General features: G+C 53.3%; 7 non-coding genes across 7 annotated transcripts; 3 read left to right on the plus strand and 4 right to left on the minus strand.

The window, feature by feature from the left end:
• Window positions 1–3,162: 3,162 nt before the first annotated feature.
• On the plus strand, window positions 3,163–3,244 carry TRNAS-AGA (transfer RNA serine (anticodon AGA)). Its single transcript has one exon. It is a non-coding gene; the product is annotated as a tRNA-Ser (tRNA).
• Window positions 3,245–4,669: 1,425 nt separating this feature from the next.
• Window positions 4,670–4,741, minus strand: TRNAQ-CUG (transfer RNA glutamine (anticodon CUG)). Its single transcript has one exon. It is a non-coding gene; the product is annotated as a tRNA-Gln (tRNA).
• Window positions 4,742–6,667: 1,926 nt separating this feature from the next.
• TRNAV-AAC (transfer RNA valine (anticodon AAC)) lies at window positions 6,668–6,740 on the minus strand. The gene has a single exon. It is a non-coding gene; the product is annotated as a tRNA-Val (tRNA).
• A 401-nt stretch (window positions 6,741–7,141) lies between these two features.
• Window positions 7,142–7,214, minus strand: TRNAK-CUU (transfer RNA lysine (anticodon CUU)). The gene has a single exon. It is a non-coding gene; the product is annotated as a tRNA-Lys (tRNA).
• An 8,120-nt stretch (window positions 7,215–15,334) lies between these two features.
• TRNAG-UCC (transfer RNA glycine (anticodon UCC)) lies at window positions 15,335–15,406 on the plus strand. Its single transcript has one exon. It is a non-coding gene; the product is annotated as a tRNA-Gly (tRNA).
• Window positions 15,407–17,445: 2,039 nt separating this feature from the next.
• Window positions 17,446–17,518, minus strand: TRNAR-CCU (transfer RNA arginine (anticodon CCU)). Its single transcript has one exon. It is a non-coding gene; the product is annotated as a tRNA-Arg (tRNA).
• Window positions 17,519–22,679: 5,161 nt separating this feature from the next.
• LOC142821690 (U5 spliceosomal RNA) lies at window positions 22,680–22,795 on the plus strand. Its single transcript, XR_012898379.2, has one exon. It is a non-coding gene; the product is annotated as a U5 spliceosomal RNA (small nuclear RNA).
• Window positions 22,796–24,756: the final 1,961 nt, after the last annotated feature.

The raw sequence follows: 24,756 nt of genomic DNA on the forward strand, positions 1-24,756 counted from the left end.
CCCTGCCCCCTCTGGTGCCCTCACTCCTCACCCGCAGCCCCTGCTGCCTGCCTGGGTCCCTGTGCTGTGTCAGACGCTCAATGAACCCTCCTGTTTCACACGGGCTGGGCGTGGCTCTGGGCTAGGGCACAGGGCTGTGTCATTCCCTGTGGGAGCGGGAGGCCCCCGGAGCCCAGAGCGAGTGGACTCCCCACGGGGCGCACGGTGAGAGGCAGGGGGCTGGCGGCTCAGGGAGGGGCGGTCCCAGGAGGCAGAGGGCACCTGTGACTCTCGGCTGGCAGCTGACACTCTGCTCCTTGCTTCCCTCCCGCTGCTTCACCTCCCAGGGCTTCTTTCTCCTTCCCTGTCCATAGCAGGCAGCTACACAAAGGCCAGTCACCAAACCAGACACCCCTGTGGCCAGCATGGGGCTTGCACCCACGACCTGGGCGTTAGCAGCATCAAGCTCTAAACAGCTGAGCCAGCAGCCCACGAGGGGCCCTTTGGGAAAGACCCCACAGGCAGCTGCAGGGACGTCTCTGCCGCTGCCACGAGCTCGTCTCTGATGGGGCCACGGGCGACTCACTGAGATGTGGGCTGGCTAGTGCAGAGTCAGAGGAGCAGGAGCCTGGGTGGGTTCAGGGGGGCCTTGAGCAGGAGCAGGTTTTGGGGGAGGGGCTGCTGGGCCACTGAAGCAGGTGACCAGGTGGTTGGCAGCAGCTCTGTGGGCTGGGCACATGGTCCCATCACCTGGACATATGGAGCCTCCCTCTGTGGCTTGGGCTGGAGGAGCCATGGGCCAGCCACTGCAGCAGCAGGAATTTGGGATCAGGTCACCCCACTGGGGACAATGGAGGGAAGAGAAGAGTTTTCCCTGCCATTAGGGGAAAGCTGGCCAGACCCATTTAGCCACTGGGTCTGTGCAGACTGGATCCTCCTCCTACCAGTTCTCTGGCCTCCGTCCTGCAAAGCTCTCAGCCTTTTGCCTGTTTCTGCTTCCCTGTCCATAGCAGTGTGTCTGGGGCGGAGAGAAAAGGAGGGAGAGTAGTCTCTGCACTGAACAACCACATGGCCAACATGGGGTTTGAACCCATGACCTTGGCCTTATTAGCACCACACTCTAACCAACTGAACTAGCCGACCTTCAGAAGCTGAGCTCACAAATGGCCCTTTCAGAAAGGCGCCTTTTCTCTGACAGGGCCACTAGCAACTCACTGTGATGTGGGCTCACTAGTCCAGATTCTTTGAGGTTTGGTCAAGGTGGCTGGTGGCCGGCATGGTACACTGAGACCCAGGGCAAAGAAGCAGCCAGAATCTCTTGCTGCCAGCACCTTGCCTCCCAGCTTCTTCCCTGTCGGCAGCAGCCGCAGCCCCTTTCGGCCACTGGGAAGAGAGGCAGGAATGGGGCCAAGTAACGAGTCAGACTGAGGGGGGCAGGCAAAGCTCATCTTGTCTTGCAGGGCCACTGGCAACAGCTTCTCTCTTGTGCACTGCTGCTGAGGAGAAAAACACCCTGAGAGGGACCAGAAAGAACAATTTAAAAGATTGTTTGGGGGGGGGGCACCTGCTAGCGCCAGGCGGGCAAGAGTCAGAGCCTGGCAGCTCCTGGGGACCACACAAGAGACCACAAGGGTAAGCAGCAAGCTCCAGGCAGGTTACATTTTAGGGCCCAGCCCATCTCAGCCAGGCAGACCATAGCATCAGACTGAGCTCCAGGGGGCATCAGACACCCAGCAGGAGGCACAGAACTCTTTCTCTGGGGAGCCTGCAGATAAGGAGCCCAAAGCTCATAAAGTTGGAGGGATTTTTTGCAAAAAAGAAATCTCTGCTGTCTACACTGGCCCTTTTGCACAAAAGTCTTTTGGAAAAAGACCTTTCCCCGAATGGGAGCAGCACAGTATTTCCGCAAAAAGCACTGATTTCTTACAGTAGGGAGTCAGTGCTTTTGCAGAAATTCAAGCGGCCAGTGTAGACAGCTGGCAAGTTTTTCCGGAAAAGCAGCTGATTTTCCGGAAAAACTGGCCCGTCGAGACACAGCCCAAGGGACCTACATGAGCCAGTAGTGATTCAATTAGGCTGAACTGGAGTTCTGGCTTATGGCCACTCGGACCAGCTTTGCTTGTTTCCTTCCACCCAGAGCCCCCTTCTTCTCCTGGGCTGCAAGGAGCCTCCCTGGGATGCCCTGAGACAGGCACAGGACTCTGCCTCCCCATAACCAGCCCCTCCCCACCCAACCGGCTTTGGCAGAACAACCGGCTTTGGCTAGCTAGACTGCTCCCTTCTTACACACTTTGAAATGTCCATTCCTAAACAGGACTGTGTGGCCTAAAAGAAAAGGCATCGGACTTTGGGTCAGAAGACTGAAGGGTTGAGTCCCTTTGCAATTGTGTTGACTGTGCTTGTGGGTTCTGGTGTCTTATGCTTGGAATTGTTCTCTGTAACAATGTGTGTTCATTGGAAGGCCTCTAGCTATTTGGCAGATCTAAACTAAAACCTTCTGCAGGCAGAGTGGCAGCAATTACTTACAAAGCCTGAGCTCATGTTCCACCTAAATGGCATTTCAATAGGGTCACACTAGGCTGTGACCAGGGGGTCTGATCCTATTGACCCGCACCGTCACCAAGTAAGAAACAGATCTAAGGGTGGGTAGAGAGAACTTAGTTAACAGCATTTGTTCAGAAAAAAAACTGCTTAGCAATAGTTGTGTTTGTGCAATTGGCATTCTATGATTATCATCCTCACTTTCCTAGGGTGTGTCTGTGTGATCGCTGTCTGGTTTGTAGCTGTTTCTGTCGGCTGTATCATTAATGTTGCTGGGGGAAAATCAACAAAGGCGGTGCAGTATGATTGGTTAGGTAAATCATAATAGTATGTTAGCTTTGGTTAGTAACATTATACTAAAATAATTGGTTAAGCAGGACTAAATTATTACTATATAGATAAGAAGAAGGAAAAGGGGAAACGAGAAGAGGAAGAAGGAGGGAAAGGGAAAGGAAGGAAGAAGACCAAGGAGGAGGAGGGAGACCTGGAAGCAGAACTCACCTCCAAGGCAGCCTCAGACCAGAGCGGCCAGGACCCCTCTGCATGACTGTTGAAATGGTTTGCTGTGTGAATTCTGTCAGGTGACGTCAGCCCTGGGCACTGGGATTATTTACCAGTTTCCCTGAGCTACTAAGACTCAGAGCTGTGCTGGCCGAGTGGTTAAGGTGTTGGACTTGAAATCCAATAGGGTTTCCCTGTGCAGGCTCAAATCCTGCTCACAGTGAGGTTTGTGTTTTGGTCACACCCCTTCCTAGGGCAAAAAGGTACCCAAACTCTGAGACTCCTGAGAAGAACGTGCCTGTCCCAGCAGAAGGGACACGTGGGCTATGTCTACACTTGCAGCTTCTTGCATGAGTAATATGCAAATGAGGCTAAGTGTAGAATATTGCTGAGCCTCATTTGCATAGCTAATGAGCCACCACTTTTTTCAGAAGAGACTCTTGCACCAGAAGGAGCATCTACACTGACCCTTCTTGTGCAAGAAAAACCCTCCTGCGCACTGCAATTACACCAATTAATTTTCACTAAACACCATTATCAGACTACCCAGTGCACATTCCTACCTTCCTTTGTGCACACACCATACCTGGGGCTCTAATTACTGGCCACCTGCCTTTCACACAGATCATTGATCCTTGTGACTTTCAGGTACATTCACATGGCAGCTGTTTAAACATAATGTGCTTCTACTGCATGATCAGCACCAGAGTCTGGGAGTTAAGGAAAGGCACCGCCCAGCATGGGGCTTGAACCCATGACTTTGAGACTAAGAGTCTCAGGCACTACCAACTGAGCTACCCAGACTGCCTGGATAGGATTTCCTAATATCCCATCTTAGGGTAACAGGAGCCAAGTGTTCTCCACTGCCTGACTCAAGGCTCTTTCTTGCCCCTAATGTGGGGTTCTGGTCTGTGGAGAGGTTTGAACTCGAACCCCACTCCCCACACACCCACTTCTTTCCCCACAAGGAACGGCCCCATTTCCATCTCTCCAGGGACAGGAGAAGGGCTCTGGCCTGTTCTCTGAAAAATGCTCAGCCTGTTTCATTTTCTGCAGGAACGAGTGGGATCCATGCGCCCTGTTCCCCAGTGAGAGGTATGTGTCCTCTTCCCCCCTTTCCACAGACACAGCAGGCCAGGGGGCTATGAGCCTCCAGAGGCCCCTTCCTACCTGGCCTCCCACAAACCTGGGGGGAAAAGCTGCTAGACCCCAGCCCTCCTGGGCCAAGCCATGGCAGAGGTAGCAGGATTCACTCCCATCTTCTCCTGCCTGTGCCCTGGTGCTGAGGGGCCGGCCTCTTTCCTGCTGCCCCAACTCTTATTCCCACAATGCACTTTGTGCAAGGGCCATTGGTCTTTCTGCCAAGGTGCGTGGCTGGCAGCCAGGACTCAGGGCCCTTCCCCCAATCCCCCCTCTGACCCGCTCACACAGTCTGGCTGCCTCCAGCACGGGCTGAGCTCAGGGGTCAGGTGGGTGACCTGCCCTGCAGCTGTGATGGCATCAGGCCCTTCCCGCCGGCCTCCTCCGTCTGGAGATGGAGCTTCAGTGGCCTCAGACACCCAGCAAGAGGAACAAAACTCTCTTCACTGAACCTCAGGGCGTGGAAGCAAAAGCACCTCAACCTTGTAACAACCAGCTGAATCTTAGTAGGTCCCACTGAGATTTGAACTCAGATTGCAGGATTCAGAGTCCTGAGTGCTGCCCCTTACACCATAGGACCTGTGGTATGAAAGTGCACTGGGCACCTCTGACTCTCAGCTCTCAGGCTGGCCTCTGCTCTCCTGGCTTCTCTCCAGCTGCTTCATCTCCCAGGACTCCCTGTAAGAAATGTGTCACTTTCACCCCTGGGAGCAGCTCAGCCATGCAAAGGGGCTGCCTGGGGCAGGACATTAGCCCTGGAGGGCAGGGGTGGGTGTGGCAGTGACATCACAAGGGCCTTTTGCAGCCCCTCAGCTTATTGGCTAAAGGAGGTTGGGAGGTGATGACCTCACAGAGAGTCCATGACAATGGCCCGGTGGGACAGGCTGCAGGGCAGGGGCCATCTCAGAGCTCCCCCCGCCATGGCTTTGCTGCAGGGAGTCTCCTTGAGAGTTGCCCTTGAGGCCTTTTCGGAGCCTTCTCCTTTCCCACGACTAACTGACCTAGATGACAGACGTCGCTGTGGAGAAGGGAAGAGCCTCCAAGAAGGCCTCTGTAAATGCAGCAGGGGAATTAGCTCAAGTGGTAGAGCGCTTGCTTAACATGCGAGAGGCAGTGGGATCAATGCCCACATTCTCCAACTGCAGCTCAGCTCTTTTCAATTGTTTTCACTGTCAGGGGCTCAGTGGCCCCTTCCCTCTTCCTACCTGCTCTCCCAAAAGAGACAGACCTGGCTCCCCTTTCTTTGCCACCAGCAATTGCCATGCTGCAAAGCAGAGAGTGGAGATATCAGGCTCTGTGGTGCAACGGAAAGCATGTTGGACTTTTAAGCTGCAACAAAATACAGGACTATGCAGCACTTTAAAGACTAACAAGATGGTTTATTAGATGATGAGCTTTCGTGGGCCAGACCCACTTCCTCGGATCAAATAGTGGAAGAAAATTGTCAGAACCATATATATCAATGGGTACAATTAAAAAAACCGAACACATATGAAAAGGACAAATCAAATTTCAGAACAGAACGGGAATGCGGGGGGGAAGGTAAATGTCTGTGAGCTAATGATATTAGAGGTGATAATTGGGGAAGCTATCTTTGTAATGGGTAAGATAACTAGAGTCTTTGTTAGGACCCCGCCGAAAAGTGTCGAATTTTAGCATGAATAACAGTTCAGAGGATTCCCTTTAAAGTGCAGTTTTAAAAGGCTTTTGAAGCAGGATGCAGGTAATTAAGTCATTGAGATAATGTCCTTTCTGGTTGAAATGGCAAGAAACTGTTTTTTTTCTGTATTTTGTTTCAGCTACCCTAGACTAACATGGCTACTTTTCTATCACTATTTTAAGCTGCAGTGATTCATGTGAGCCCACCTAGATGTTCAAAGTTTATGGGTTCAAGTCCCACGAGTGTCACTTTAGCTGCTTTCTCATTTCCAGGGCGCAGCTTTTACAGAACAGGCAATCCTTAGGGTGAAACTGGGGTGAGCTTGAGTCCAGACAGTTCCCAGCAGACCCCAGTGAGGATGGAGAGAAGGGCTGGTTCTTGCGGTTGGGGCTGGGAGTTGTTCTGAAAGGCTTCAGGTGCCATTAGATCGTTGTATCCCTCCCTGTCTCCTACCAGTGCTGAGCAACACTCAGGCTATGTCTGCCCTACACTGCTCTTCTGGGAAAAGCTACGCAAATTTCAAAACCCAATTTGTGCAGCTTTTTCTTCTGCTTTTTTTGGGGGGCCGGGAAGAGGCTTTTCTGACATTTGGCCTGTTACACTGGGCAAGTCACACAAGGGAGGCAGCAGGCAGAGCCGGCCCAATGCACCAGCCTTCCAGGGCAGGGGAGGCCAAGGCACAAGCAGCTGCCCGGCCTAATTTATCTGGCTTCCCCAGGTTGGCACCCAGGGGCATTATCAGCTGACGTTACCCCACCTCCCCCTGTCACATGAGTGTTGGGCTCCTCAACAGGCTGGTCAGCAGCAGCTGCAGTTACCTGGGCACTGCAATAAGAGAAGACCCTGTGTTTCTGTCTGGCTTTGAACCAGGGACCTTTTGCATGTTAAGCAAATGTGATAACCACTACACCACAGAAACACATTTCAAGAGTTGGAACTTGGCTGACTGTTCTGTTTCTGGCTCTTTCTAACACCCTGCTCCACCTCTTGTTCTCAGGGAAGCGCCTAATTTCCTCACCAGCCTCTTGAGATTTGTAGCTCAAAGCTGGAGCTGCTGTGGCAGGAGGTGAAGCTACAGAAGCTGACGGGGGACAATCAGCAGGCAGAAGGTTATTTTTTCTCCTCCCTGGGCTGATGTGGCTAGAACTGAGGAGAAGAAAATCCTCTTCCCTTCTCTTCAGAAGATGGAAATTGCAGTTGGTTCTCTCTTTGGTTCTACTAAAGCTGGACCCCAGGACCAGATTTTTTCTTTCTAAAACCCTGGTGAAAACTGATAGCTAATTGCTCACAGGCTGAGAATGTGAGTTAAAGAACTGGCATCGCCCAGCATGGGGCTTGAACCCATGACCCTGAGATTAAGAGTCTCATGCTCTACCAACTGAGCTAGCCAGGCTGTGTGTGGAAAGTTTCCTAATATCCCATCTCAGGGTAACAGGAGCCAAGTGTTCTCCACTGCCTGACTCAAGGCTCTTTCTTGCCCCTAATGTGGGGTTCTGGTTTGTGGAGAGGTTTGAACTCGAACCCCACTCCCGACACACCCACTTCTTTCCCCACAAGGAACGGCCCCATTTCCATCTCTCCAGGGACAGCAGAAGGGCTCTGGCCTGTTCTCTGCAAAATGCTCAGCCTGTTTCATTTTCTGCAGGAACGAGTGGGATCCATGCGCCCTGTTCCCCAGGGAGAGGTATGTGTCCTCTTCCCCCCTTTCCACAGACACAGCAGGCCAGGGGGCTATGAGCCTCCAGAGGACCCTTCCTATCTGGCCTCCCACAAAGCTGGGGTGAAAAGCTGCTAGACCTCAGCCCTCCTGGGGCAGGCCATGGCAGAGGTGGCAGGATTCACTCCCATCTTCTCCTGCCTGTGCCCTGGTGCTGAGGGGCCGGCCCCTTTCCTGCTGCCCCAACTCTTATTCCCACAATGCATTTTGTGCAGGGGCCAGTGGTCCTTCTGCCAAGGTGCGTGGCTGGGAGCCAGCACTCAGGACCCTTCCTAAAATATAGAAATCCCCCGCCTCCCCTGGGGGCCAGGTGAGTTACTTGCCCTGCATATGTGACAGCATCAGACCCCTCCCACCCGTCTGCTCAGTGTGCAGACCAAGCCCAAGGGTGGCACCTTGGTTGGGTGTTACACAAAAGCCTCTTGTTCCCTGCCCAGTTCCCAACATTGGCTGCTGATGCTAACTTCCATGGGGGTGTAGCTCAGTGATAGAGTCTTTGACTGCAGATCAACTGGTCCTTGGCTCAACTCCAAGTGCCCCCTTGGAAAAAATTCCTTCTAGTGTAAACATTTTCCTTTCCAGTTCCATCACACTCTGGCTTTACATTGCTTGAGGTTCTTGACATTAATAAGAACCCTTAATGCAGAGCTACTCAACATTGGGATCCCTGGCAGCCATAATCAATGGCATTTAACCGGGATGGACAGGGCAGGTGTCCCTAGTTAGTGTATTCCAGAAGCTGGGAATGGGCGACGGGAGGGATCATTTAATAACTGTCTGTCCTGAGGATTCCCTCGGGACAATGAAATTGGCTGCTGTTGTGAGACAGGATCCTGGGCTAGTTGGGCATCTGGCATGGCCCAGTCTGGATGTTCTGTTTGGTTTCTGTTCCTGTCCCCTCTGGGCAAGGGAGAAGTGACCCCTCATCCTGCGAAAGGCTAGTGCAGGTGAGCAAAGAAGCATGTGTCCTGTGTCCTATATTGTATTATTGTAGTAATAAACCTTTAGATGGTAGATGCTAAATGATTGGCTCAGCGTGATTTGTGGGTAAGATCCAGAGGGGAAATTGACCAGGGATCTGGCTTAGAGGTGAGTTCAAGGGGAAACCTCACAAAGGAGATTCCAGGCAGCCAGGACATGGGGGTCTCTGAGGTTGCTCTGTGAGGTCACTGCCTCCCAGCCAATGAGCTGAGGTGCTGTAAAAGTTTCTGTGATGTCACTGCTGCCTTGCAGGCTCATGTCCTGCCCCTGGCCAGCCCCTTGACATGTGTGAGCTTCTCTCCCTGCCCCCCTCACTCAGGGCTGGTTCTGGGGCTCAAGCAGGAAACATCAAAGGCTGCTCAGGGGCCACATTGCTAGGCCAGGGACCCTCCTGTGGGGCTGTGAGTGTTGCTGTTCCTGCTGTACAGACAGGGCCATAGAGCCTCAGGAGGCTGCAGCGGTGGGAGACACTTCCCTGGTTTTGGGAGGGAAACGAGATGTCAAGGCCCATGACTTGGAGCCAGCTACCGATACCCATGGAAAGCTGATTTTCAGAAGGGTGTGATCAGCCCTTCCTGTGTATCTGGCTTCTTCAAAGGGGCTTCATTAGGAGCTAAAAGTTGAAGAAGGGACATTTAGAAGGGTGAATTTCTTTCCCTGGCAGCATTTTCTGTGTGCCCCAGTGGCCTAATGGACAAGGCACTGGCCTCTTAAGCCAGCAATTGTGGGTTCAAGTCCCACCTGGGGTTACAGTTTCTCTCACTGACAAAGAGTTTACTCTTCTCTCTTAAACAGTTAGCAAAGGTGCCACACAGTTGCTGTCTTGGTCACTGTTCCAGAAACAGAGTGAGTTTTGCCCTGGGCACCAATATTGAGGGTGTGTGCACCAGTTTGTGTGTGAGCCCCCCTAGCACCCATTGGCTCCTGCTGAGGGGTGGAGGGACCCCTGGTCTGGTATTTCCTACTGGGGAGGGTTGGAGGGACCCCAAGCCCTATAGCGGGTCAGAGTCCTGCCTGGCAGGATACAGTTTCAGTTTTTCCCTGGTGGATGCTCCACACAGGAGGGATGCCAGCGCACTGGCCCAGCCCGGGTTGGCAGTGATGGTTTTTACACATGCAGGGAAATGCCCCGGCTTCTCCCCCGCACAGAGCTGCTGCCTCTCCGGGAGGCGGATGAACTGCAGGTGCGGGACAGCTCCCTGCCAGCAGGGACAGCAGCCAAGGCACCAGATATCGCTGGGTCTGCAGCCAGTGTTGGGAACTGGCAGGGAACAGGAGGCTTTTGAGTCACACACGTCTCAGGTAGGACTGTGACTGGTCCAAGCAAGGAATGTGTCTTGGGGCTAGTTTAGTGACACCCCAAGGCTGTGTCTACACAATGGCTGTGTCTAGATTTCATCCCTTTTCTGTGAGAGGTGGGGGAATTAGCTCAAGTGGTAGAGCGCTTGCTTTGCACGTGAGAGGCAGTGGGATCAACACCCACATTCTCCAGTGATAGATATTTGCTTTCTGCTCGTTTTACAGGCAGAGACAACAAGGAGGCTAAGTGCTTCTAGGGGCCTCTTTGCAAAAGGCAGGGGACTGGTTTCTGCAGTGCAGTGGGTGTCACATTTGCAGGGCATATAAAAGTTCCCTGGCTAAAAGCCAGACAGGCAAAGTCCTGCCTGTAACACCCAGAGGAGGGGATTCACTTGCCTGGGGAGGGCAGGAACAAACCAGCACTTGGCTGCCAGCTGTTTGCACATCTGGACACAGAAGTATCCTGAGCCTTGGTTCTACCAGCCAGTTTCTTTTCAATTCACTGCAAACTGTGTCCCAGTTGTAGGTGACGCTGAATTCACCTGCCTGGGGAGGGTGGGAACAGACCAGCACTTGGGAGCTTGGCTGCCAGCTGCTTAGCACATCTGGACACAGGAGAATCCCAAGACTTGGTTCTGCCAGGCTCCAGTTTCCCCTCTTCTGTTTCTTCTCAGCTCCCTGCAAACTGCCTCCCAGCTGTGGGTGAGGCTGAGTGTGAGTGAAACCAGCTGCGCTTTGGATGATTTTGTTAATTGTTTAAAAAGCCTCAGGCACCTCTTCTGCCTGGGGAGGTGTCTGGAATAGACACCTAGTGTGACATCCCCCTGGGGTTTTACCCCTTTAACCTCACCCAGAGACTCCTGACAAGTCTGTCTCCTGTGTCCATCTGTGCCTCAGGCCAAGTGTTCGCATGTTTCATATCGAAGGAAACTCCTCCTCCCTTTTTCCTGCCTGGAGCCCCTGCAGAAGCTGCTGGCACTGGCAAGGCAGGGCTCTGACTGCAATTCCTGGGAGAGGAGAGCCAGCACCACACACCCTTGTGATTCCCTCAGGGGGTCAGGTCAGGGCCTAGAGAGCCTGAGGGAGCAACCACTGCAGCTCCTACAGCCATGGAGAGTCAGGGTCTGTGGGCATCAGGTGCTTCTCACTTGTGGTTTCCTTCTTCCCAACACTCCTCCCCACTCAGCCTTTTCCTGAACCAGCAGTTCCATGGGTGGCCAGGGGAGGCCTCTTCTGTGTCCCAGAAGGGCATAAATAAATGTGAGCAAAGGTTACAACAACGCACCACTGGAACTTGAACCCAGGATCTCCTGTTTATGAGGCAGCTGATTTAGCCAGCTAAGCCATGGTGCCCTCCTTGAAAAGGGCTTTGAAACTGTTCTACTTTATGGTCCCAGACACCCCCTTCCCATTCCAAAGTGCAGCCGTTCCCCATTCCCCTCCAGCTCTTGCCATGACTCAAGGCCTGCGCAGCCCAAGACATTTGATCCAAAACAGAACTGGATCATTTAATGCAGGAAAGTTCAATCATTGGCATTTAACCAGGATGGACAGGGCAGGTGTCCCTAGCTGGTGTGTTCTAGAAGCTGGGAATGGGTGACAGGAGGGGTCACTTAACAATTGTCTGTCCTGAGGATTCCCACTGGGCAATGGAATTGGCTGCTGTCATGAGACAGGATCCTGGGCTAGTTTGGCAACTGGCATGGCCCCGTCTGGCTGTTCTGATGTTCTGTTTGGTTTCTGTTCTTGTCCCCTCTGGGCAATGGAAAATGGACCCATGTCCTGAAGGGGACAGAAAGTGGCCTGTGAAAGGCAAGGGTAGTTAAGGAGAGACCTATGTTCATGCGTCTCTCATGGTCTAGTGGTTAGGATTCAGCATTTTCACTACTGAGACCTGGGTTCAATTCCCAGCCAGGGAAACCAGGCTCATCTGTATTAATGAAATCTGCCAAGTCTTTGCCCTTTTCCATCACAGGGAGGGCCAGTGGGTTGGGGGAAGGGAGGGGCTGGGGTGCCAGAGGCAGGCTCTGACTGGGAGACACTCCCAGCAGCCAAGCACATTTCTCAGGCAGCCCCTTCCCTGCGCAGGGGGTACAGGTCACACGCCTGGGTGAATAAGAGCTTGTGGGGACTGGCCAGGGCTTCAAGCAGGCAGCTCCCATTGGCCACAAACAAGCCTGGATCAGGAACCAGGCCTGAAGCCTTTTCCTCTGCAGCTGAGAGACACAAAGGGCCCAGCAGCCCCTTCTCTCAGCTGTGCCTGGGGGCAGGGCGAGCAGGGGATCTGCCTGAGGCTTCTTGCTGCCATGTTGGGTGGCTTCATGGGCTGGATCCAGCCCGCTGGCCTGTATTGCCCAGGCCTGGCTTAGAGGGAACCTTGGCTCTGGGCTGTGGGGGAGGGGTGCTGTGGAAAGGCCAGTCTGGCCTTCCTGGGCAGGGCATGATGCCATGCGGCCAAACATCCTGGACAGAGAATTACAGGCCACACAGGCCTCTTATCACAGCCAAAGTAGCTCAGTGGGGATAGTGTTAGACTGAAGATCTGAAGATCTAAAGATCCCTGGTTCAATTCCAGGCTTTGGTATGCTCCAATAGGGGCTAATTACTTCAATTTGATGGTTTTGCTTAGAGCTGTTATCACAACCTGCACTGCAGGAGAAAAGGGGAGATGAGCTGCATCCTGGGGCTCTTCCTGCTTTCTCTTGGCCCTGGGTCTCTATCCTGCCTCAGGGCAGGTACAAGGGCTACAGTTGGGGGGAATCAGGTGACACCACAAAAAACACTCCCTGTTGGCAGTGCTGGAACATGGCACCACATGAGCATGTTGCTAGCACCCATGTCTCCCCCGCTCAGGGCCACTAGAGATGTCCAGCAGCTCTGTCCTTGCACCCTGGGGCTGTCTGTCTGGGCCATGCACTCACACACACTGGCCCCTTCCTTTCTAGGACATGGTTCCTGTTGTTCCTTCCTTTACACAGCCTGGGAGTTGGGCTTATCCCAAGCAGCAGGGGCTGTGTTTACCTGGGGAGCCACAAATAGGAGCAGAACCGCCGTTCCCACTTTCTGCTTGGCTTTGAACCAGGAGCCTTTTGCAAATTAAGCAAACACGATAACCACCACCCCACAGAAACATGCTTGCCAGCTTTTTTCTGTACATAAACTTGGACAAATATTCTGTTACTAATTCTTTGGCCAAGGCAGAGCAAGAGCAGGGAACAAGACCCCCCCCCCCGCCCAATACTTCTCTAGACCCTTTGCTCCCAACACGGGGGGGTGGGGGGAGGGGCTGTGTGCCTCGGAAGGAGTGACCCACATCATATCCCCAACATTTCTGCCCTTCATGGATGGACCTTTGGGGGAGGCCCAGACGCTCCATCCTCTCACTCAACTCCTATGACACACTGGAGCAGAGCAGCGCCATGGGGTAGGGCTGAGCAAGGGGCAGAGGCTGCAGGAGCTGAGCGTTTCCCTAGAGCCCGGGACCCATAACAAGGCATCATGCCCCGTGTCTCTCTTGGAAGGCGCAGAAAGGGATTGACTGGGGTTGGGGAGAGTGGCTTATGGGTTGTGCAGCTTTTTGCCCTGGTTAGGGCGTGGCCAAAACTCAGGTCTCCCTGTGAGCAGGATTTGAACCTGCACAGGTAAACCCTATTGGATTTCTAATCCAACGCCTTAACCACTCCGCCATCACAGCTATGAAGTCAGCAGTCTCCCAGGATCAGGGAAAGTGGTAAATAATCCCAGTGCCCAGGCCTGACCTCACCCGCCCCACAGAATTCACACAGCAAACCTGGCTCCAGAACAGGGCAAGCTTGGGGGCTCATTGCTGGGCCTTGGGGTGAAGCATTAAACCAGCCCCCTCCTGCGGGGCCTGTGAGTGTTGCTGTCCCTGCTGTACAGACAGGGCCATGGAGACAGGGAGAGGTTCACTGAATGGGCCAAGGTCACCCAGCTAGTTAGAGTCAAAATCTGCCCCCAGCTCCCTGCCCCACCCACCGACGTGCTGACTCCCTCGCTACCAGGGGCTGTTTGCATTGGCCTCTTTTGTTTTCTTTTCTGCTGTGAGACATTGGGACAGTTGGCCAGGGCGTCCCGCAGTTGCCATCTCCCTCTGTGCAGGTGCTGTCCAGAGCCCCGGCTAGCAAACGCTGACACTGCTGTTAGGTCCAGACCAGAGGGGAGTGTTTAAGGGTTATTTCAGAAGAAGGGTTTTCTCCCCAAATAACTGCATCTAAACGTTGTTTTTTATTTCATAATAAAGTATTTTGAAACAGCACCCGGACACGATTATGCAAATATAGCGCTGGATATTTAAATCCCGGTTTCATTTACAATTTCGAATGTCTCCATTTGCATCCCTCTCCTGAAGGAGACTGCAAGTGTCAACATGTCCTGGGTGTTGCAAACTCCCAGCACTCACCTGAGGTTCCCTCCCCGCTGCCTGAAGATGTTTGGGAGTCCTCCTGCATCCCCTGGCGCTGCAGGACATCAGCATTGTCATCCTGAAGCTGCAGCTGCTGCTGCCCAGGTGTCTCCATGCCAGACTCCACAACTATCCCTGGAGACAGGGGCTCCCCACACCCCAGGATTCGGTCCAGTTCCTCACAGTATGCACAGTGCTGCGGTGCTTCCCCAGAGCGGGACCTGCCCTCACAGGCCCTCACATACCCCTCCCGCAATTCGTTGACCTTGGGTCTGACTTGGTCTAGGATGCAGGAGGGGGGAGGTGGCCTTTCTCTGCAAGGCCATCAGCCATTGGGCCATATGTTAGACAATTCCATGGAGGTTAGGTCCATAAAAGGCTATTAGCCAGGGGATAAAATGGTGTCCCTGGCCTCTGTTTGTCAGAGGCTGGAGACGGATGGCAGGAGACAAATCGCTTGATCATTGTATTTGGTCCACCCCCTCCGGGGCACCTGGTGCTGGCCATTGTCGGCAGACAGGACACTGGGCTAGATGGACATTTGGTCTGACCCAGTACGGCCGTTTTTATGTTTTTATGTTCATAGATGTCTGCATTCATCCCCATGGACTGCCGGGCCTGCAGAGACTCCCCCTCGGATCACAGCTCCAAGAGGGTCTTTATCTCTGGCCCAGACACTGACAGTGCCTGGTGTTTGCTGCCCCCTGCTTGGTCCTGTGATGTGTCCCTGAAGAGGTTTCTGGGGGTTGTGCCTGTGACATGGCTCTCCAAAAGGAAGAAGCGCTCGATCTTAGGCAAAGGACCCAGAAACAACACTTTACGGCAAAAAACACAAGGACGGCTCTTGATCCGCATCCCTGGGCCACACAGAGTATCCAGAAGTCACTTCCCCACCTCTCCCTTGGCTGCTCTAGAGCTTAGCCCAAAGTCTGATAAACTCACACCACTCCCCCAGCATCACCACTTCTCGTCTTTGCCTAATAGCTAAGAAGTTCTGCTTTACCCAAACCACACAGACACCCTCTCGCCTCTGGCTAACCTCATGGCAGATGTAGGATTTCCTCACAAATTTTCCCAGCAACTTTGCAGGCAGGCATTGGTGGTATAGTGGTGAGCATAGCTGCCTTCCAAGCAGTTGACCTGGGTTCGATTCCCAGCCAATGCAATGTAAAGAGGGAGCATCAAAGCACCTTGCCGAGCTTTTATTTGAACCCTGAAAAAACAGGCACAAATGGGTTCTGCAGCTGCGGGCTGCCTCTCACCGCTCTTCATCCTCTCCGAGAGCATGCACAGTAATGCGGTTCCTCCCTCACATACCCCTGCCGCAAGTCCTTGACCTTGGCTCTGACTTGGTAGGATGCGGGGGTAGGAGGGAGGTGGCCTTTCTTTGCTAGACCATTGGCCATTTGGCCAAAAATGTCGGCATTCCTCCGCATGGACTGCAGGGCCTGCAGAGACTCCTCCTGGGATCACAGCTCCAAGAGGGTCATTATCTGTGGCCCAGACTATGATGGTGCCTGGCGTTTGCTGCCCCTTGCTTGATTTGATTCCCAGCCAATGCAAGGTGGGAAGAGAACAGGCAGCCTCCTGGGGAAGAGCTTATTTAACCCTGAACAACAGGCACAAGTGGGTCCCACAGCCAAGGGCTCCCTCTCACGGCTTTTCGTGGGGAGCAGCTCAAACAAAACTAATTTGGCTGTTGTGGGGTCTGCATGGGGCTTGTACCCGTGACCTGGGCATTATTAGCATCAAGCTCTAAACAGCTGAGCCAGCAGGCCCACGAGTAGCCCCACAATAGAGGGAAGAGAAGAGTTTTCCCTGCTATTGGGGGAAGCCAGCCAGGCCAAGGCCCTTTTAGCCCCTGGGTCTGTGCAGGCTGGAGCCTCCTCTTACCAGTTTTCTGGCCTATTTCTAGAAAAGCTCACAGTCTTGTGCCTATTTCTCTTTCCCTGTCCATAGCAGGCAGCTGAAGGAGGGAGACAGGGGTCACCACAGCAAACATACCTGTGGCCAGCACAGGGCTTGAACCCGTGACCTTGGCATTACTAGCTTCATGCACTAACCAATTTTACTAGCCAGCCAACCCAAACACAGTTCACAAATAGCCCTTTTTAAAAGGCGTGTCCGGCAGCTGAAGGGCTGTCTCTGCAGCTGCCAATGGCTCTTCTCTGACAGGGCCACTAGTGACTCACTGTGACGTGGGCTGGCTAGTCCAGCTGGTTTGACATTTGGTCAAGGTGGCTGCTGGCTGGCATGGTGCACTGAGACCCAGGGCAAAGAGGCAGCTGGAATCTCTTGCTATCAGCATCTTACCTCCCAGCTTCTTCCCTGTCAGCAGCAGCCACAGCCCCTTTCAGGCCCTGGGTCAGCCCAGCAGTTCCATGGGTGGCCAGGGGGGGCCTCTTCTGTGTCCCAGAAGGACCTGGGAAAATGTGAGCAAAGGAAGCAACAAGGCACCACTGGGAGTTGAACCTAGGATCTCCTGTTTAAAAAAGGCAAGCTAAGCCATGGTGCCCCCCTCAAGCTATTGGGTGAAACTGCTCTGTGGTCCCAGACAACACCTTTGACTCCCAAAGTGCAGCAATTTCCTTCCAGCCCTGGCTGTGTCTGTGGCTGAGCTGCACAAAGGAAGATACAAGATCCCTGCTGGGGTCTTTGCCGGATGAACATACCTGAGGAAAGAAGCTGGAAGCGCAACAGACACACAAAAGGGGACGAGGGACAGTTTGAGTCGCACACAAGGCTGGTGGCGCAGCTCAGCCAGGGACCTTATCCACTCACAGAGCTTCACAGCTTCTCCACGCTGCAAACCCCACCAGGCAAACTGCCCCATGGGCTTCACCCGCACCATGCTCAGGGCCTGGGGTTTTTCTGTCCTTTTACCAGACCAAATAACTAACCACCCCACTGCTCTGAAGTCTCTGCCTCTTATGGGCCTTCTCATCCTCAGGTCCACTTTGTCTCCAGACAGACCGTGCTCTGCCACAGGCTGTCACTCCTGGGCCTTCTAGAGTAAAATGTGCCTCTTCATTCTGACTTTGAATACCTGGGCTTTTAGCACTCAGATCTGCATCTTACACCAGCATTTGCTAGTACAGGGTCTGAACAACTTCTGCAGAGAGGGAGAGAGCAACTGTGGAGCATCCACACTAATTGTTTCAGGGACTAGAGGAATGTAAACTCTTTGCCAGTGAGAGAAACTATCATCCCAGATGGGACTTGAACCCACAATCCCTGGCTCAGGAGGCCAGTGCCTTGTCCATTAGGCCACTGGGGCACACAGAAAAGACTGTCAGGGAAAGAAATTCTCCCTTCTAAATCTCCCTTCTTCAACTTTAGCTCCTGATTAAGCCCCTTTGAAGAAGCCAGATACACAGGAAGAGCTGATCACACCCCTCTGAAAATCAGCTTTCCATGGGTATCTGTAGCTGGCTCCGAGTCATGGGCCTTGACGTCTCGTCTCCCTCCCGAAACCAGGGAAGTGTCTCCCACCGCTGCAGCCTCCTGAGGCTCTATGGCCCTGTCTGTACAGCCGGGACAGCAACACTCACAGCCCCACAGGAGGGCCCCTGGCCTAGCAATGTGGCCCCCTGAGCAGCCTCTGATGTTCCCTTCTTGAGCCCCAGAACCAGCCCTGAGTGAGGGGGAGCAGCTCACACAGGCCAAGGGGCTGGCCAGGGGCAAGACATGAGCCTGCAAAGCAGCAGTGACATCACAAGGAACTTTTACAGCACCTCAGCTTATTGGCTGGGAGGCAGTGACCTCACAGAGCAACCATGGCAACAGCCAGGCAGAACAGGGGCAATTTCAGAGACCCCCATGGCCTGGCTGCCTGGAATCTCCTTTGTGAGGTTTTCCCTTGAACTCTATGATTATTCTCTTCACTTTCCTATTGTTTGTCTGTGTGATCGCTGTCTGGATTGTAGCTGTTTCTGTCGGCTGTATCATTAATTTTGCTGGGGGAAAATCAACAAAGGTGGTGGAGTGTGATTGGTTAGGTAAATCATAATAGTATGTTAGCTTTGGTTAGTAAAATCATATTAAAATAATTGGTTAAGTAGGACTCAATTTTCACTATATAAACTGGGGTCCCAGGAGACCAGGGAGAAGAAGGAAAAGGGGAAACGAGAAGAGGAAGAAGGAGGGAAAGGAAGGAAGGAGACCAAGAAGGAGGAGGGAGACCTGGAAGCAGCACTCCCCTCTAAGGCAGCCTCAGACCTGAACAGCCAGGACTCCTCTGCATGACTGGTGAAATGGTTTGCTGAGTGAATTCTGTGGGTCAGGTGAAGTCAGGCCTGGGCACTGAGATTATTTATGAGTTTCCCTGGCCTGCTGTTATTTAGAGCTGTGCTGGCCGAGTGGTTGAGGCGTTGGCCTTATAAAATCCAATAGGGTTTTCCTGTGCAGGTTCAAATCCTGATCACAGCAAAGCCTGTGTTTTGGCCACACCCCTTCCTAGGGCAACATGGTACCCAGACCCTGAGAAGAACATGCCTGTCCCATCAGAAGGGACACCTGCAGAAGGCAACAGAGGCTACAAAAGCAGGAGAGAACATGGATTGCGGGGTCCTGCCTAACAACAGGAAAACCAGTCTGGTTTTCAGCAGAGCCACCTCCCCATGGACACAGCTAGGGGACCAAGCAGCTCCAGTGGCCCCTCCCTCTCCCCAAAAGCCGGCCCTGGTTGGGGAGAAAGATGCTGGGCCCAGCGGCCTCCCTTCACCTGGCAGAGGCAGAAGTGATGGAGACAGGCCCAGGGGTGTGTGGGCTGCAAAAGCCTCTTGTTCCCTTCTCAACTCCTAACAGTGCAAACTTCGGGGAGAGTAGCTCAGTGATAGACTACAAATTATATGAGTGTTACTTCAAATCCAACTGACCATTCAATGGAAACATTTCTCTCTCCCATTCCATTACATTCTAGGTTTCTAGTTTTTGGATTCTATAAATGAATATGAACCCTTACTGCTGTCCTGTGCCAATGCCCATAAACCAGGCAAACCCGTCCCTCGGCTGGAGCCAGCTCAAACACGCTGTGTGTCTGGTTTCTGTTTCCATCTGTTCTACAAGGGTGTGATTTGGAAGCCCAATGGCAGGTCCTTGGTGTCCATGGGCTGTGCTGTGCAGAAGAACAAGAACCACACCCAGCTGGGGAGGAACGGCCTAGTGTGTATTGCAATTGGTGGAGGAGTTGCCCAAAGCTACCGGAGATGGGCAGGAGCCTGTTACAAACACACACTAAACACCATTATCAGACTGCCTGGTGCACATTCCTACCTTCCTTTGTGCACACAACATACATGGGGCTCTAATTACTGGCCACCTGCCTTTCACACAGATCATTGATCCTTGTGACTTTCAGGTACGTTCATACGGCAGCTGTTTAAACATAACGTGCTTCTATTGCATGATCAGCACCAGAATCTCCGGCTATGTCTACACTACGAATTTCCTCAGCAAAAAAGGTGCTAACGAGGGTCTCATTTGCATGAGTCATGATCTTATTTGCATATTTTCTGGCAAACTGATTTTGCACTGAAGTTGTTGTTGTTGTGCAAAAACAAGCTGTATGGAAGTTTTCTTTTTGTGCAAAACCCCCTTTTTCTGCAAGATCAGGATACCTCTTTTTGGGGGGCATAAGAATCTTGTGAAAAAAGGGGCTTTGTGCAAAAAAATGTTCACACTACTTGTTTTTGCACAACAAGCCCATTGGCTGAAAATATGCAAATGAGATTGTGACTCATGCAATTGAGTCCCTCATTAACATATTTTTAAGGAGAAAACTTCTAGTGTAGATGTAGCCTCTGTGAGCTACCAGCAGTGGGGCTGTTAGTGTCGGCATCTAACTAATTGCACCATTAGGCCATGTCTTCACTCAGGTGGAGATGGCTGCTGCAATCCATCTTCCAGAGCTTGATTTAGCAAGTCTAGCTAAGCCTCACTAAATCAAACCCCTAGGGCACCTCCTGCTCTTTTCTACTATCCTACTCCCACTGTGAGGGCACCACCAAGCTCAACTGAAGGTAAAACCAACTCCAGATACATGTTGAAGAATGGTAGGAAGAAAAGATCCATTGACCTGGCAACAAGGCACCACTGGGAGTTGAACCCAGCATCTCCTACTTACAGGCAAGTGCTTTAGCCAACTAAGCCATGGTGCCCTCCTTAAAAAGGACCATGAAATTGTTCTACTTTATGGTGCCAGACACCCCCTTCCCGTTCCAAAGTGCAGCCGTTCCCCATTCCCCTCCAGCTCTTGCCATGACTCAAGGTCTGTGCAGCCCAAGACATTTGATCAGCAGCTGGTACCCAAAACCTTTCTGTCAATTGTAGCACCAGGCCCCAAAGGGACAGACCCAAGGCAGCCGCCTGGTCCTAAGGCCGAGCCTGTAGCCAGGGGGAGGGAGAAGGATCTCTCCTTTCAGCTGGAGTTGAATCAGCAACTTAAGGACACTTGCAGAGCACCCGCTACAGGCCTCTGCTCTGCCAGCTGAGCTATGTAATGGTACCTGCAGCAGGCTGCTTTGCCCAGGTGGGCTTTTTGAGCAGCACCAGGGCAAGAGCCCCCCAAAGGGGGGCTGGCCCCAGAGCCTAGGGCCCGGGAGTCTGGTCAGCAAGTGAGACTCGCCCGTCAGTCCAAGCTGCTTTCTCCCCGGCTGCCATTCCTGCCTGTCCCGTGCCAGCACCGCACGCAGGCCAGTGGGGCAGGACGGGGGGTGTCAGTGGGGCCCTGCTCTCAGTCCGTCCCTCACAGGCCCTGTGGGCTGCTCGAGGGCTGAGCCCGTCGCCCAGGCCTGGCGCGGGGATGGAACATGGGGCACGTTTCCCCCTGTGAGCGTGTGCGGGGGCAGGAGGGAGCCACACGGGCCCGGCTGAAAGTTTTGTGCTGGGGTTGGAGGCTTGAGCCCGAGCTGTCGGCCTCAGCGGGACTTGCTCCTCCCCCCTCTCCTGCCTTGCTGCCTCCTTTGGCCAGCAGCGCTCAGGGGCAGCCGGGAGAGCCGGCACCAAGGGCAGAGGGGGCCGAGGCAGAAGCCCCTCAGAGGGGACAGGCCTGAGGCCTCTGGCTTGCCCAGGCTCACGCCAAGGGGCTTTCTGTGGTGCCGGGCAGGGAGGGAGGCCAGGCCCAGGCTGGTGGGAGAAGGGGCAGCGCCTGCCAGGGCAGCAAGGGGAGCTGCAGGGAGCGAGACGCGGCGTGTCTGCCTGGATCACTCAAGGGTCCTTCTGTGGGTGAAGAGCCTGTGACACCCCTGTGCTGCTGGGTTCCTCTGCCCCTCCCCTGGGAGGCCGTCCCCATGGGGGGGCTCTTGCCCTGGCACTCATCAAAAGCCCACCTGGGCAAAGCAGCCTGCCCCAGGCACCTTCCATAGCTCAGCTGGCAGAGGAGAGTCCTGTAGCGGGTGCTCAGCAAGTGTCCTTAGGTGGCTGATTCAACTCCAGCTGAAAGGGGAGATTCTTCTCCCTCCCCCTGGCTGCAGGCCCGGCCTTAGGACCAGGCAGCTGCCTTGGGTCTGTCCCTTTGGGGCCTGGTGCTACAATTGACAAAATGGTTTTGGGTTCCAGCTGCCAATCTAATGTCTTGGGCTGCGCAGACCTTGAGTCATGGCAAGAGCTGGAGGGGAAGGGGGAACGGCTGCACTTTGGAATAGGAAGGGGGTGTCTAGGGTTTCGTCACCAGCGCGGCTGTTCCTGTTCTGTTCCATGCTGTGAACGTTCCTGAGAAGTTTGGAACCAACCCGGCTCCTTTAGGGGCGGAGACTGAGGTGTTTAAACAGCGCGAGCAAACCGGGGACAGCACCAGCTGGCCCAGGCGGGGGAGAATCGCACTCGGGTGTCCCAGGGTCTGGCTCGATCACAGCGGGCGGGCTACTGAGAAGGGCCACAGGTGCAGGCTGCAGCGTTGGAGGCTGGGGACTTTGCTGCCGCGGGGCGGGCTGGATCCTCTGTAGGCTCCGTGGCTGACCCACCCTCCCCCGGGGCAGTTCAGCGGCTCGTGCCCCGGCCCTTACACGTGGCAGCGACCAGAGCCCCAAGCCCACCTGCCCCTCCCGAGGGAAGCGCAGAGCCCGGCACCCCCAAGCTACCAGCCCAACGGGCCACGGGGAACCAGCGCGCGGCCTGCGCCCGGAACAGCGGTGGGACCAGCAGCAGCTGCCCAGCCCGGCCCACGGCAGCAAGCTAGGCTTGCTCCTCCACGCAATCGGGCGTACCTCGGGGTGCTCATTTACATACCCACGATGCATTGGGCACAGTGATTCACCACCTGCGTCCATGGGGCAGAGTTTGCTCCTAAAGCCCCTGGCTCCCATGCAAAACTCAGGCTATCAGCACGGCAGAGCAACAGGCTGCAGAAGGGGTGGGGATTTGCAGACGGTCCGGTGTAGCCACTGTGAGTTGAGAAACAGACGCCGTTTTTCTGGCAGCGCCTCTGCAGCAACTGTGGTATACTCTGGTTTCTCTTCAGATTGTATAATTCTTTCGCCTTTTACTAAAGATTTCCGTGGAGAGGAACATTTAAGAGTTTGTACTCAATTTTTTGAGGCATCACTCTGGTGAAGCTACCTAATGGTGTGAAAAAACAGAACTGAACTATTAGTTTTTGTAGTGAGGCCTGTAGATGCCTGTGTCTATTTGAAAATGTTGTACCTTATGATGTGCTACCTTTTTAATAGTAGTAGTTGTGTTAGTCTAGTCCAGCTAAAACAAAAAATAGAGCTATGTAGTGCTAACAAGAGGGGCTACATCTAGACTGGCATGATTTTCTGGAATGCTTTTAATGGAAAAGTTTTCCATTAAAAGCATTTTTGGAACAGAGCATCTAGATTAGCACGGACACTTTTCCCCAAAAGCACTTTTTGCGGAAAAGCGTCCGTGCCAATCTAGACTCGCTTTTCCGCAAAAAAGCCCCGATCGCCATTTTCGCGATTACACTGGCCCTCTTGCGCAAATGATTTGCACAAGAGGGCTTTTGCCCGAACGGGAGCAGCACAGTATTTCTGCAAGAACACTGACGATCTTACATGAGATTGTCAGTGTTCTTGCGGAAATTCAAGTGGCCAGTGTAGACAGCTGGCAAGTTTTTCCGCAAAATCATCTGATTTTGCGGAAAAACTTGCCAGTCTAGACACAGCCCTTCAAAGGCATTTTACCACCAGACTTGAAAGAGAAACCTCTGAATTGTCATTCATTCTTAAATTTGACGCTTTACACCCGGGCTGCGTTTAGATTGGCATGATTTTCTGGAAATGCTTTTAACGGAAAAGTTTTCCTTTAAAAGCATTTTCGGAACAGAGAGTCTAGATTGGCACAGACGCTTTTCTGTAAAAGCACTTTTTGTGGAAAAGCGTCTGTGGCCAATCTAGACGTGCTTTTGCACAAAACAAAACAAACCTCCGCTGTCTACACTGGCCCTTTTGCGCAAAAGAGACTTTTGCCCAAACGAGAGCAGCACAGTATTTCCGCAAAAAGCACTGATTTCTTACAATAGGAAGTCAGTGCTTTTGCAGAATTTCAAGCGGTCAGTATAGACAGCTGGCAAGTTTTTCGAGAAAAGCGACTGATTTTCCAGAAAAACTGGCCAGTCTAGACACAGCTCTGCAGGGGAGGGACCAGCACCAGAGGAGAGAGGCAGGGCAGGTGTGTAGAGGGAGGTGTTAGGAGAGAGGATGAGGAGGGGTAGCTCACATGATCAGTGTGGGGCTACTGGAGGAGTGGGCATGGGGGTGGGACGACCCCTTTTTTCTATTTTTCTCCCAAGGGGGGGCCCCGCGATATCGTGCTGCCCTGGGCCCCGCAAAACTCTCATCCGCCCCTGCTGCCAGGGAGGGAAACCTCATCAGCTCCGTTTTGCCAAAGGGAGAAGAGAGGCCCAGAAGAGCCGGGTTGACGTGCCCAGGGTTAGCCAAGAGGGCTGGAGGAGTGGGGCGTGTGTGTGTGCAGGAGGCGGAGGGGAGGGGGAGCAGAAAGGGTGGATGCTGCTCCTAGTGGGAGGGGGAAAGATTCCTGTGCCTCCCCGGAAGGCTCCTGCCTTCTCCCCCCCACTCCACACCTGCTTTCTTCTTGCCCCCCTAGTGTGCTCCGGGGCTACGTCTACACTGGCATGATTTTCCAGAAATGCTTAAAACGGAACAGTTTTCCGTTATAAGTATTTCTGGAAAAAGCGCGTCTACATTGGCAGGATGCTTTTCCGGAAAAGCACTTTTTCCGGAAAAGCATCCGTGCCAATGTAGATGCGCTTTTCCGCAAAAAAGCCCCAATCGTCTTTTTCGCGATCGGGGCTTTTTTGCAGAAAACACTACTGTGCTGTCTACACTGGCCCTTTTCCGGAACAGTTTTCCGGAAAAAGGACTTTTGCCCGAACGGGAGCAGCATAGTATTTCCGGTAAAGTGGCTGATTTCTTACAGTAGATCCTCAGTGCTTTTCCAGAAATTCAAGGGGCCAGTGTAGACAGCTGGCAAGTTATTCCGGAAAAGTGGCTGATTTTCCGGAATAAGTGGCCAGTGTAGACACAGCCCGGATGC

Source organism: Pelodiscus sinensis, chromosome 19, assembly GCF_052426305.1.
Source record: "Pelodiscus sinensis isolate ZL-2025 chromosome 19, ASM5242630v1, whole genome shotgun sequence".
Taxonomy (NCBI): Eukaryota; Metazoa; Chordata; order Testudines; family Trionychidae; genus Pelodiscus; species Pelodiscus sinensis.